The 14,251-nt window shown below is 36.4% G+C and overlaps 2 long non-coding RNA genes across 5 annotated transcripts in view; one reads left to right on the top strand and one right to left on the bottom strand.

The window, feature by feature from the left end:
• The window catches only part of LOC138742374 (uncharacterized), a 217,488-nt gene extending 209,477 nt beyond the window's left edge, over nt 1–8,011 (top strand). For both annotated transcript variants that reach the window (XR_011344119.1, XR_011344118.1), the window contains 2 exons: nt 5,839–5,906; nt 7,046–8,011. This is a non-coding gene — a long non-coding RNA (uncharacterized lncRNA). The remainder of the gene's footprint in view (nt 1–5,838; nt 5,907–7,045) is intronic.
• Nucleotides 1–14,251, bottom strand: part of LOC138742375 (uncharacterized) — a 100,016-nt gene that overhangs the window by 74,222 nt on the left and 11,543 nt on the right. The gene's annotated exons all lie outside the window — the stretch shown is intronic.

The following is a 14,251-nucleotide window of genomic DNA, read 5'->3' as shown; positions in this document are numbered from 1 at the left end:
AATAGTACAGTCATCAATTCGAATTCAAGTAAAATTCTCTAAATGTATCATTTATTTTAGAATGATCTGTGCTAACAGTACTGTCATCCATTCGAATTCAAGTAATTTGTCTCTTAGCAGAAATACCTTTCAATTGGTTGGCCAAAAGCTTATCAGATATTTCACCATGAATGTAAAATTGACTTTTACTCCTCAAAAGTACTTGTTCAATGGGCTAAGTAGAAAAAAAGATCAAATTTAGACTTAAGGTCAACTCTCTTATATAATTCAAGGTTTTTAACTTGTGTGTATTGTAAATCAATTTGTTTAATCTGATTGATTAAATCTAAATTTTTTTTATTAGTCTTCTTCTTTATACCAGCTATATAAGAAATAATTTGCCCTCTAAGATATGCTTTCATAGTGACCCAAACATTCAAGCTAGAAATTGTTGAAGAATTTGTATTAAGGAAGAAATTAATTTGCTCCTCCATAAATTTCCAATAAAAAATCATTAACTGAAAGTAAAGTAGAATTAAAACACCAATATCTCTTTGAAGAAGGAAAATCTGGAAAATTCATAGACAGAATGATAGGAGCTATTGTTTAAAAGAGGTGCTAGGAGTAAATCTAGTAATTATAGCCCTGTAAGTTTGACATCAGTGGTGGGTATGTTAATGGAAAATATTCATAGAAATGGTATATACAAATATTTAGATAGGCAGGTTTTGATTAGAAACAGTCAAGATGTATTTGTGAGGGAAAGATCATGTTTGACAAAGCTTATCGAATTTTTTGAGGAGGTTACTAAGAAAGTTGATGAGGGTAAGGCAGTAAATGTTATATATATGGACTTTAGTAAGGCCTTTGATAAGGTTCCTCAGGGAATTAACATTAGGTATTAACATTGAAGCAGTAAAATGGATTCAACAATGGAGATGCCAGAGAGTAGTGGTAGATAACTGTCAGATTGGAGGCCAGAAACTAGTGGTATGCCTCAGGGTTCAGTATTGGGTCCATTACTTTTTGATATATACTTTAATGATCAGAATGATGGGGTGGTAAAATTGGATTAGTAAGCATGCGGATGACACTAAGATAGGTGAAATGTTTTCTTCACAATAACATTAGTATGTTGAGCCCAGGAAAGGTCCTCCAAGTTAGTGATACCCAGGAATTTAAATTTGGTCACCCTCTCCTCTTCTGATCTCCCAATGATCACTGTTTTCCTTTCCTAATGTCTACAACCAGCTCCTTGATCCTTGTGACATCATTCAGCCAAGTTTTCAATCTCCCTCCTGTATGCTAATTCATCAGCCCTTTTTATACAGCCCACTTATCAGCAAATTTGTAAATAGTGTTGTAGTGAGCCACACAGTCATAGGTGTAAAGCAATAGAGGAAAAGGGATAAGTATGCAACCTTTTATTGCTGATGGAAATTGTGGAGGAGATATTCTTGCCAATCTGCACTGATTGGGGTCTAGAGGTGGGGATATACAGGATCCAATTGCACAGTGAGTTATTGAGGCCCAGATCTTGGAGGGCGTTGATCAGTTTTGAGGGGACAATAGTGTTGAATGCTGAACTGTAGTCAATAAAGAGCATCCTGATGCATCTTTGCTATCTAGGCATTCCAGGGATTTGTGCAGAGCCAGTGAGCTGGCAGCTGCCATAGACACGTTACTGGCGTAAACAAATTGGAACGGATCCATGTTGCCGCTCAGACAGGAGCTGATATGCTTCAACACCGGCTCTCAAAATACTTCATTGTGGATGTGAGTGCCCCTGGTCAGCAGTCATTTAGAAGGATTACCATACTCTTTTTGGGCACTGGTATGATGGAGACCTGTTTGAAACAGGTGGGTACCATGCCCAGCTGGAGTAAGATGTTGAAGATATCTATAATTACATTGGTCGGTTGGTCAGCACAAGTTTTCAGTTCTCAGCTAGGTACTATGTCTGGACCAGATGTATACCATGGATTCGCTCCCCTGAATGCAGCCCACACATTATCTTTGGATACTGACAGAAAGCAAAAGATCACTTGCATATAGGGAAACTTTATGTTCAATACCCATCCTGTAAATCCCTGAAAAATCTCTGCACTCACGAAAGGCAATTGCTAATGGTTCTAAAGCCAAATCAAAAAGTAATGGACTTAAAGGACACCCCATCAGTGGATGTCGGGGTGTGCAGTGGTTCCTCCTTGTTCTGGTGGTCAAAGCGGGAAAAGAAGGCATTGTACTCTTCTGGGAATTAAGCTTTGCTGTCTCCTATTGAACAAAATTGGTTTTTTAGCAGGTTTTGTCATTTAGTGTGCAGTTCGGGTCACCACACTAAAGGAAGGAAACAGAGACTTTGATAAAGTCCACAGGTATACCAGGACATGGCCTGGATTAGAGAAATGGCGTTGCATTAACCATGCTGCCCTTCATAGGCTGAGGTGACTTGATAGAAGTATACACAATTAGAAAGAGTAGATATTCAGAAAATTTACTCCAAGGTGAAAATTTCAAATATTGAAATTGAATGCATCGGGATAAGTTTAAAAGAGATTTCCAAGGTGATCTTTTTTTTTTTTACACAGATTGGTAGGTGTCTGGAACACAAGGTGGGTGTGAAAGAGCAGGTACAATAGTGATGTTTAAGAAGGGTTTGGTCAGGCAGGGAATAAAGGAATACAGACCATTTGCTGGCAGATTTGCCGGCAGATTCACCTCAGTGAATTGGCAGCATGACAATGGTGGGTTGAAAACCTGTTCCTCTGAACCTTGCATGATCCAAATATGAGAACAAAAGGAAGACTGGACGTCGCCTGGTTAACTGTGTTGGAAAGTGATTGGATGATGAACAACAGTGTGGGGAAAAATGTGAAATAGTGCACTTTGAGATATTTAAAAAAACGCAGAATATTTTTGAAAACCTGTGCCACTTCTGTGTGTGGATAGATTTTCTGGATTAGGGGATGCAAAAAGTAATATTTATTTGTGCATGGAGTAGTTATAAAGACAAATAGTACGTTGGCTTTTATTCTCAGTGATGTAGAGTATAAAAATAAAGTTTGTGGAGATTTTATGGGGCTTTGTTGAGGCTTAAATTAGAGGAAGGGTGTAATATACAGCATTCATTTACAAGACTGAATCCTGGTATGAGAATATTGTTCTGAGACATGGAATGGAAGAGAATGGTCCAAAACTCACAAAGTCACTTGTATGTAAGAAGTTATCAACAGACTGAAACACCACAAATAAATGAAAAAACACAGGCCTCTAGTGGAACTCAACAGGTCAAGCAGAGTATCAGTGGGACATGAAGAATGGTGGACATTTTGGGTTGGAACCCTTCATCAAGACTTCAGAATTCTGACTCCAGCATTCTGTTCCCAATTCCAGGATCTCTTGTGTCTCTGGCAACAAATTAAACACTTATTTTTAGGAAGAATTGACATAACACCAGGAACCATTGACCAGTTAGCCTGAAAAGGCAGTAGTTCCAGACAGCCAATAGGAAAGTAAGTAAAGAACTGAAAACATTGAAGAATACAAGCACAATTCTTGGAGAGTGAAAAAGAGTTAGTATTTCAGGTTAGTGACCTTTCATTAGAACTTGGAAAGGTCAAAGATAATCAAACTCTAAGATACACAGACCAGATGAACAGTGAGCAAAAACAAGAGGTCTGCAACAAGGTAGATTGGAAGGGTGATTAAATGCCTAAAAGGTTGACACTAAAAGGCTAAAGAGGCTGTCACTGAGACATGGTAATGAAACAAAAGTTGTAATGCAAAGAAAAACTGTAGATAAAGGAAATCTAAGAGAAAATAGAAAATGTTGGAAATTTTCATTGTCTGCAAATGTTCAACTCATTTGGCATAAAGCGGTGATGAGCTGAAGGAGAAATGAGTGGCCATTCTTTGACCTTGTGTTCAGCTTCACTGGATCAGTGTAGAAGATCAGCAATATAGGTGTAATGGAAAATTGAAGTATCATGACCAGAAGTTTAAAGTCATTGCTTGTTCATTTAATGGGAATGAACAAATGTTGTGAAAAGCACCGTCTATTGTGCAAAGGTGGGGGGGGGGCGGGGGGGGGGGGGTGAAACCATTGACAAAGAAAGATGTCTCAGATGTGTGGAAGTAAAATATAGTAAATGCTTTGAATATTGGTGAACTTCAGTAAGCTCCTTGATGCTCACCAACTCATTGCTGCAATTTTCATTGAAGATGGTCATTATAAATTTCAGTATAACTTGCTTGTTTCCATTAAAAGAAATTAAAAGCCATGTTTAAAGTACAGAAGAAATCTAATGTAGATCAAAAGGTTCACCATTGAATTTCTGATGTAGCTTCTTTTAAAAAGGGGCTTTCTGATTAATATACAAATAAGCAATCATCTCTTAAATAGTGCAGATAATCAGAAAATGCTTTTCAGCTGCCTAACCTACAGATCTGTCCCGAGAAGCTACATTTTGTAGTCCTTGCTCCTGGAAAGATTATTTTTGACTTCACGCCTTCCGAGAGTAGCACATAACAGAGTACACATCCAGGTGTTGCTAAGCTTTAACAGAAGAGCTCCAAAAGAATGAGTGGAATTCTCCTGCACTGCCTGCCGCAGCTGTCACTGCCTTTTGTTTCTAGACATCCTTATATTCTGCCAGCTATAGCCATGTCCCATTTTTGAATCAATGACAGACAGCTCCCACAACTCGACCACCTGGCCTGTATCAATAGGCAAAAACCACAAAGCCCTGAGGACTTGGGCCAGATGGAAACTAAAATTCAGCACCAACAGTCATCAAAAGCACTTAAACATTACAAAGTTGTTGTAGTTGCATAGAGAACTTTGGTATCATTTACCGACAGGTCAGCACTTTGAGGAGAGGTAGCTAAACCTGCAGGGGCTGGTGTTAACACTTTCTTACTAATAACCTGTTATGTAAACTCTGACAAATATGTTGCATGATTGTAAGTTGGAAATGGTATTGTTGTGGAAAGGGATAACCAAGAAATTTATTGTGTGTAAGGAAAAATAAGTTTTCTTATTTGATTTCATGGCCAACACACTTAAGTATGTTTAAGGCACAGCTTTGTGTTTCACCAAACAGTTGTCAAAAACAATTTTCCAAGCATGCACAATCTCCAAAATCATGAAGTGTGATAACTGAAAGTAGAATGCTTCTTGTTAATAGCTGCCATTAAAATGATGTGCCAAGTTACTTTGCCACTATGTAACAAAGCAACTTTCTACTCTACCCAATTACTTTCAAGAAACTGATACCAGTTATTTTCTCTCTCTGCTAACACATTTTTTTTTCTGAAAACATAAGTGGCTACTGGTATTAAATAGCCCTGATGCATTTTTCATCAAAAAAATTGCAAATTGTCTAATTATGGGTTGAAAGATTTGTATCCGCTTGTGCACATTCAAACTTGCATAATACACAAAAAAAAGCTCAGTGAATTGGCAAAAATATTCTGGATTGCAGTTAAGATCTGATAGTTGAGGTCATAACATAAAATAGCATCTGATTGATCCTTGGTATTACATGTCTAATTTTCTCAGGTTTACTTTTTAAGCCACTGCTCCAGGTTGAGAGGTTCCTTGCTGTCCCATCTTGCAGGAGAGAGTAGCATTTGGAATCGCAGCTGGGAAATGTTAAAGACCACAGGGCTTTCTTTGCCTTCTATCATTCCCATGTGAGGGGAATTGTGAGATAAATGAGCTGAACTACAAACTACATCATCCTTCAGAAGTTGCTACAGAATAAATCAACTGATAAAGTTAGCAGTTTTTGAAAAAAAAACCAAAGTAATATGAATGTAGTTAATTTGAACTTACTCTCTTATGTGTATTTCCGTTAGGTTTTCCGACTTTCATCTACATCCTAAGGATGTGCTTGCCAGGTGACTGTAAATGACCCCTTGTGTCGGTAAGTGACAATAACAATCAAAGGAGTCTTGCTGCATGTGAGAAAGCACAAGTTTTAGGGCTTCAGGGAAATAAAGAAAGGGCAATGAGATTGATAGGATTGTTCTGTTGGGGGTAGTGTGAACTTGGTGGGCTAAATGGCCTTCTTCTGTGTTTGTAACATGGACATAGAATAGTTCTAGCATAGTACAGGCCCTTCAGCCCATGATAATTTACTAACATTTATTTTGAATTTAAAAAAATTTAGACATCTAGCACAGTAACGGGTTATTTCGGCCCATGAACCCACGCCACCCAATTAACCTGCAACCTCTGGTACATTTTGAACAGTGGGGGGAAACCGGAGCCCCGGGGAAAACCCACACAGTCATCGGGAGAACATACCAACTCCTTACAGACAGCATGGGATTCGAACCCCTGTCTCGATCACTGGCGCTGTAACAGCACTATGCTAGCCATTAAGCTAACTGTCCTACCCACTCAAAGTCTTCAAAGTCTTCCCTCTCTTGCAACCCATAACACTCTATTTTTCTTACATCCATATGCCTCTCTAAGAGTCTTTTAAATGTCACTATTGTATTAGCCCTCCACTATAATGTATTCCAGGCACCCACCACCCTCTGTGTAAAAAAAAACTTCCTCTATCATCTCCCCTAAACTTACCTCCACTCATATTGGCCATTTCTGCTCTGGGAAACAGGTGCTGGCTGTCCACTCTAACCATGCCTCTCAAAATTTAGAGATAATTTGTGTTAAGTTAAAGAAGGTAAAAAATAATCCACTATCATATCTGTATTGGTTCTAGTTTTCTTTTTGAAGACTTTATTTAAAATTTTATAACATGAATACAATAGAGAATTACATTTAAAGAAAAATTAAAAAAAAATTAAAATGGTATGATTACAATATTACATCAGAAAACTACACAAAATGACCCCCCCTGTTAATTGTAACACAATATTAGTAATCTAACTTAAAATTAGTCCAGCCCTCCCCCCACCCCCAAAATAAAGAGTGAATTGGTTCTAGTTTTCAATGAATCTTCTTCTATAATTCATTTTCCCTCCTTTTGAAAAATATATCCTAAGGTTCATTTTTACATGATGTAGACTCCAGCCCATTTTTTTTTTGCTGTTGTAGATCCTGATGCATTCAAGAAAGAACACTAAAGCTGAAACATAATGAGAATGTACCAGTGGTCAGGAACTTCCTGAAGTATTTCCACCACATGGACTGCAGCATTTCACCATCAATCAAGGGTAACCAGGGCCATCCAAAAATGCTGGCTTGCACGATGAGCTTTAAAAAAAATTTCAAGGTGACTCGTAAAAGGCACAAGTAATTATCACAATTGGACAAGAAAACATTTACCATCATGATTAAATGCGGAGGGGAAAACAAGACTCAAGGTCCATTGCACCCCCCCCCCCACCCCCAAAGATCTTCTTGGCACAACTAGAGTAAAATAAAGTAATCTACAAAGTCACTCATACTGACAAAAATGTGTTAAAGGGTCATTGCACAACATGCGAATGATTGTTTTTGTTGAGGGCTGATGTTGCAAAATTCAAGACCAACCAAGGCCTTTCAAATAATTGCCTGAAGAGAGTCAGGATTAGCATCAAAGGGGGCCCAGTGCCTAGTTAACTGGGGAAAGGGTGCTAAAGGAGGAGATTGTGATATCTGGTAGTTGGAGCCAGAGAACTGTGATTTCACTAACATTGATATCTAGGCTGGAGTGGCGAGACTGGAACTTGCAGAATTATCAGGATGAAGGGAAGCCCACAAAGAGAGAGTGAGTTAGAAGTTTGGGGGAAACTGTTGCTATGCTGTCTGACCTACTGAATTCTTCTGGGTTTTCTGCCATTGTTTCAGAAGTATAGAGTGGAAATAAACAACACTGTTTGTCCAACATTTCTGGGGCAATCCTCTAACTAATGCATGAGTGCAATTTTTCCATATTTCCTCATCTATCATTTGCAAATCCCAGAAGAGGAGAGTGAAAATGTAACCTTCTTAATTTATGCAATTAAAGCTAAGATGCAATCAAAATTTGAATAAAAAAACATTGTCTCTTGGCTCAATATTCAATTAAAATTAAATAATCTTGCCCAGATATCACTCTTCATTTTTATTTGTTATTAAAACAGTTTAGGTACCCCTAATCCTGTTAGTGAAAGTTGCATAAAGAGTTAGAATTTCAATTGCAATGTTACAAAACAGCTGGACACTAGTGTTTTACAGCACTGAAATAAACATTGCTGATTTCATCAGGATATTCCCCACTGAGTCATCTCCAAGCAGGTGCCACCTTTGCACATAGTTCTTAAAGGGATGTGTCACAATACAAAGAGCAATCTTCCAGCTCCAGGAAAGTATTGTTACTGATTGGTGAATAAGGCAGAAGAAGGGGATTGTTCTCAATGGCTCAGAGTGACCCCCTGAGAGCATTCTTGTGAAAGATGGTGAAGAACAATGCTTTCACGAAGCATGTTGCTTGTGCAAGTGAACTTCAGGCATCCTCCAAAGATGGAGGCATGTGGGCTTGACAAGCAGTTGCCATGATGGACTCTGTAAGGCCACAAGTGAAATCTATGCATGCAAGAACATTGCAGGCAAATTCCTAGTATGGCCGCTTGGCCTCTTGTGAGAAGAAGGAAAAGCGGAAGAAATCTGCTCTCCACGTGTGGAGTTTGGGTAGCCCTCCCTGATGCAGAAATGATGCAGCAACTGTGAGATGTGGTGGATATCAGTAACAGTGGTCTGAAATCAACCTATGTCTAGGAATCTGAGAATAACCATGATCCTGATCCCAGGAACAAAGCATACCAATCATTTAAGATTGTATTTGTGACCCTCTTAGGCCACAGATCTCAACGAGAAACAAAGAAAATAATTAGACTGTTGGCCTTTTAAATAGCACATTTTCAGGGAAAAATAGAATCAACTCACTCGGGTCAAATTCTGCATAATATAATAAAATAACTGTTGATGTCATTTGAATGTTAACAGCTGAAAGAAAGGAAACTGTAAAGACCTTGACAAATAATGAGGAGACAACTTTTCTCCAAGGTGTTAAGCTATCCAGAAATATGGATAAAGCCATTCTCCTTCAGCTTAACCTGATTATCAGGATCTCCCCATAATGCTTTTGTAGTTATGGGAACAAACATAGCTCATATTCTAATGAAAATATGTGCAGAAATTTTAATATCTTGGTCAGACTTACAATTATCCTATTAAATATTCATGTACATAGATTCATTTGAAGTTCATTTTTAACTGAAGCCACAAACCCTTCTAATTTAAAATGGATTAACCACAAATCAACTATTTCAGCAAATAGATTTTGTTAGCTTGAAAAATATTCGGACCCAGGTGCTTTGTGGCTTCTCTATGAACCAGATGACAGGAACATAAAGCTAAATTCACCATTATGTGCAGTATGACAGAGTTGATTGAATTATCAAAGATTACTGGAATCTAGTAAATGCTCAAGACAACAAAAAAAGCACAAACTGCCAGAGGAACTCAGCAGCATCTTTGGAGGAAAAATGGACAGTCGAGGTTTTAAGCTGAAATTCTGCTTCAGGACTGAAAAGGGAAAGGGAAGACAGGCAGTAATAAAAAGCTTTTGCAAGAAGGTAATATTGTAATAAATAAATAACTAAAGGGCAGACGTTACAATATATTTCTAGCACTTGCTTTGAAAAGAATGCCCTGAAAGCATTTTAAGGATTTGTACATATGGGAAATCAATTTCCTAAATTACAGTGGCTGCTACACTTCATTGTATTTCATTGATTAATGTGTGCAATCCTTGCTTGTGAAAGACATAATTTAAATCCAATTCTCTCTTTCTTTAAGACTGAAAATTTTAATGGTTCATATAAATCTGGAATCCTTTAACCTTTGTGGTTCAGAGGGCCGATTTTTCAATGTGAGGGAAAATTGAACTAAATCTTCATTTTTTTCCCCATCATAGAATATACAATCAATAAGCATAAATAACATTAAAAACCTTGCTGGCTGATTATACATTGTTTGTTAAAAAAATTAAAACTGATACTTCATTCTTATTTCTCAAGTTGAATTAATGGTAGTAATCCAATTTATTTTGTTTTGGCTCCAGGAGATCTGACACTTTTATATCTGCCAGTTTTAAACAGAATAAACATTAGAAGATTTTTAAAAAAGTAGCAAATAGTGTTTACTTCAGGGAAAGCTCACTTGATTTAGTGGACAGGTAGAGACACATGACTGAAATAAAGTGTATGAGATATCTTTATCTTAAAAAAAATCACTTTGAATGCCTTAAAAATCCAAGTAGTCTGAACAGCATTTCACTGACTGATGAAGCACTTGAATTTGTGAGAGAATATATACTTCAGAAAACCAACACAAAATATAACACTCTTCGAATACAAATGTTTCAATAGTAGTATTTTATATTTTAAAATATTACTAACGCCAAATCTTTTGCAAGGAAAGCTCTTATAAATCATAGGAGAGTTCCTGTCAGGTTTTCATCACTGTAACTTGAAAATCATATCAGTGAATTTACAGCAAAGAGGTGATACGTTGACTTGAAGTAAATTTAAGCTGATTTGTGTCAGTGAGCCAGTCAATAGCAGCAGTTAACTACATTGAAGCAAGTGACCTGCTTGCTTATGGTACACAACAAGAATGAGATGTATGTGAATCATGGCCCCTTGAGCTTTGTCACAGCCTGCATCAATATCAAAAGTGCCAATTTCCTTCCTTTGGTTATTACGATTCTTTCTTCAAGGAAAGTAAGATTTTCAAAAATCCATCTCTGTTCCAAACTGTAGATGATGTTACACTTCAGGATAATTTCACGGTACAAATATAGTGGATGACCATGGAATACTGTAACATTTTACAGCGACCCAAGAGAAAACTGTATATTTAAGTAGTGAAATGTTTCTCTTGTCAATGCTACATTATCATTTTATAGCATCGGTATTTTAGAAGCACTTACAAGGTATTTGTATTGATCAGGATCCATCATTCTGAGTTTGAATGATGATCCAGCAAAAAGGATTCAGATTTATTCTGAAAATTTGGAGCATTAAAAGTTGCACAGATTGAATCACAATCATTAAAATAATCTTGCAATCCACTACAAAAAGAACTGTACTATCTAAATTAAATAGGTTTAATGAACTGAATAGATAAAATCGTCTCATCTTTTGTTCTAACTGTTGCTTTGAAGTGTCTTCTTAACTTACACTTCATATTTTTGCGATAAATAAACAAACAGACCAAAGCTCCAGTAAATAAAAGAACACAAGGTAAATTTGCGATCAAACTTCTGTATGATGAAAAATCATTTAGGGCACATTGATCTCTGCATCCAAGTTCCCAGAACATGCTCCTGTTGCAGGTACCTTTGGACTGGAAGAGTTCATTTACAAAATCCAATGTCTTCCATAGCCTACAATATTTTGCAGTTTTTTCATCTTTGCAGCTGCTCTTTTTGCATTGAGGTTAATTAAAAAAAAAACATATCAGATCTTTCCAAAATAATTTCAATGCAGCTGCATACAAACTTTGCAATGATGGAGTATGTTAGTAACACATTACTGAGCTCTCAAGGCCACAGTGTCAGCAGAGGTTGTTTTTTTTTTTCCCTGACCCATTTAAACTCTGTGAATGATATTAACCAATGGTAGGATCAATTATTCGTACATTTAATTCTAAACTGTGGTGCATTACCCCGTTCAAATTTTCCATATGTAAATCCCCATACACTTTTTTACCACTCTTTGCAATAGATGACAAACAGCTGGACAAAAAGAATGCTTTGCATGGAGAACTGGTTTGTACATTTTGGAGAGATTTTAATTCAGAGTAATGATATGACAACAAGAAGTATATTTGACTTTCCATAGCAATTGTTTGAAAACATATCCTCGTGGACGATGTAGGATTTCCAACTAGACAAAAATTGAGAGATTTAAAAGTAAAATAAACCACAAAGAATGTGTGCTGAGAAAGTGCCAATATTTGCAAGTGTACACTCAGATAAGCCTTTCAATTTACAACATTCAGAGTAGAGTTAGCTGGGCTGGATCAAATTGGCCTTTGGAGACCTAAATTCCTGATATATTGAGCTGGTTAGGCACATGGGTTTATTCAAAATGAAACAGATGCGTATCCTAATTGCTGACACAATAATACAGCAGGCGTCTCAAATACTGGCACCACATCCAAACATCCAGTTTATGACATACTCAATAGAAATATTGGGTTATAACTTCCAAATTCTCCACAGAGAATCAAACTGGAGTATGTTGCTCAGAAATACAGGAGTGGCACTCATATTTCACCCCATTATGAAGATGAAGTGCAGATTACAATTCTTATTTCACTTATTTCAATCTACACACAACTGTTTGAGAGTTTGTACTGCATGTAACACGAGTGCAAGGACATATTTTGGAATCTATATTTTCCAATCTGACAGTATTGATTAGAACATTTAATTTAAAATGGATTAACCACAATACATCTGTACTTGGAAAATACAGCTACTAAGTAGAGTTATATTTAAACAAAAATGATTGATGTAGTGCATTTTCAGATCTACAGGACGTTCCAAAATGTTTCTTACATAATTAATGATTAGGAAGCACTAATAACTAGATGTTCACAATCTCTAACATTGCAAGGATAAGGTGTTCTAAAATGTGATGTCACGATAAAGAGCTCAACTAATGATATTTTATGTCATAATATTTTGGATTTAGCTATTTAATCAAAATATGGCTATATTTAAATGCATGAAAAATGTAACGGAGGTGATATAAACAGGTGGAGAAAATTGACATTAAATGGGTCACAAAAATAACCTGAAGACATTTTTGGAAAAAAAAAATGTTTCTGAAGTTGGTCTTCCTAACAGATGAGGTTTTTTTCAAAACAAATTGAGAATTAATACCGATATAAAAATAGATTGAAAATCTTTAATTGTCTGTCAAAATCTGTTCATTACTGTTACTAAAAATTATTTCGAAGGAAAAATAAAACTGCGTACTCAGAAAAATGTAGCCTTCACCTGATATATCACAGATATCTAATTCTCGAAGAGTAAAGGATTCAGGAGATATTCAATAGGGAAAACAGTCGGTATAAATATAACGGGTGCTGAAGAATGAAGAGCTTCTGGTGGGGTAAATGATGAGAAAGGGGATGAAAGATATGGCAGGTTCATTTACATGAACCTCCAGACTTATTTTAAACTGTATCGTTCATTGACATTATTGTTATACTGATTCTTGGTGCAGTTGGTTGTTTGCAGAAAATATTTCATATTTTGCTTCCTTCTTTGACATTCTTTCATTATTGTATGACATAGTTTGACAGCATTGTTTAGAAACTGGTGTTTGTCAAAATAAAACTTTTAATATTAGTTAAACAGCATTGATATGTTGGGCAGATAATTCACCTTTATTTCGTTTTTAAATATATCATGATGGGTGGCAAATTGCTTTAAAATTTTCCCATCGTAATAATGGAAAGATACCAAGTATTAAAAATCTTTTAATTATTTGTACATGTTCTGTTAATTATTCCCATTATTAACTTTTGAATCCAAATCTAGAAGATTAATCTTGACATAGTGCAAGATGTCTTCCCCTAGTGGAGACAATACACCACAACAGATGGAAAGATGCAGTGCACGATAAGTTTACATAGGCAGTTTCTGTTATAAACATGGACATTGGAATTTGTAATGGAGATATAAAAATAAGAACAGCATGCTTGGCTTTAAAATAGGAACTGAACTTCATCTGTTCTTGTGGCCTTTAACCCCACTTCAACTAAAGACTACATTTTGTCTTGACTCTTCACGTGCAATGCTATGGTGATCAATTAGAATTCCATTAAAATCCGAGATGTATATTGGAAAAGACAAGGAGCATTTCCTCATGTTGAAATTCACTAAAAGCATTCTGCCTTTTACCCCAATTCCTTCTTTTTTTTTCAAGGAAAGGAAAGTCTGCCTCCTTCACCTGCCCACAGCAAAAATGGTTCAAAATGCCAACATCTGGTTTGCCTTATTTCAAAACGTCTCTTGAAGTTGATAAGCAAAATTTCAAGTACAGATGAATGAACCTTTGACTCAGCTGCTGAATGTATCTAACCTTAAAAGAATTTTGCATTCAAAGTTGTTTGTTTTAAAAAAAAAAATCATATCTATCGGCACGGTTTACACATAAGCTAGAACCCATGAAAAGATGAGATCAGACTGCTCAAAATTATTGAGTAACTTCTAAAGGCTCAATAAGGAAGGCTGGATGGAGACTTTGCATTATACCA

Source organism: Narcine bancroftii, chromosome 9 (genome assembly GCF_036971445.1).
Source record: "Narcine bancroftii isolate sNarBan1 chromosome 9, sNarBan1.hap1, whole genome shotgun sequence".
In the NCBI taxonomy this organism is placed as follows: domain Eukaryota; kingdom Metazoa; phylum Chordata; class Chondrichthyes; order Torpediniformes; family Narcinidae; genus Narcine; species Narcine bancroftii.
This window is presented reverse-complemented; position numbering and strand designations above follow the sequence as displayed.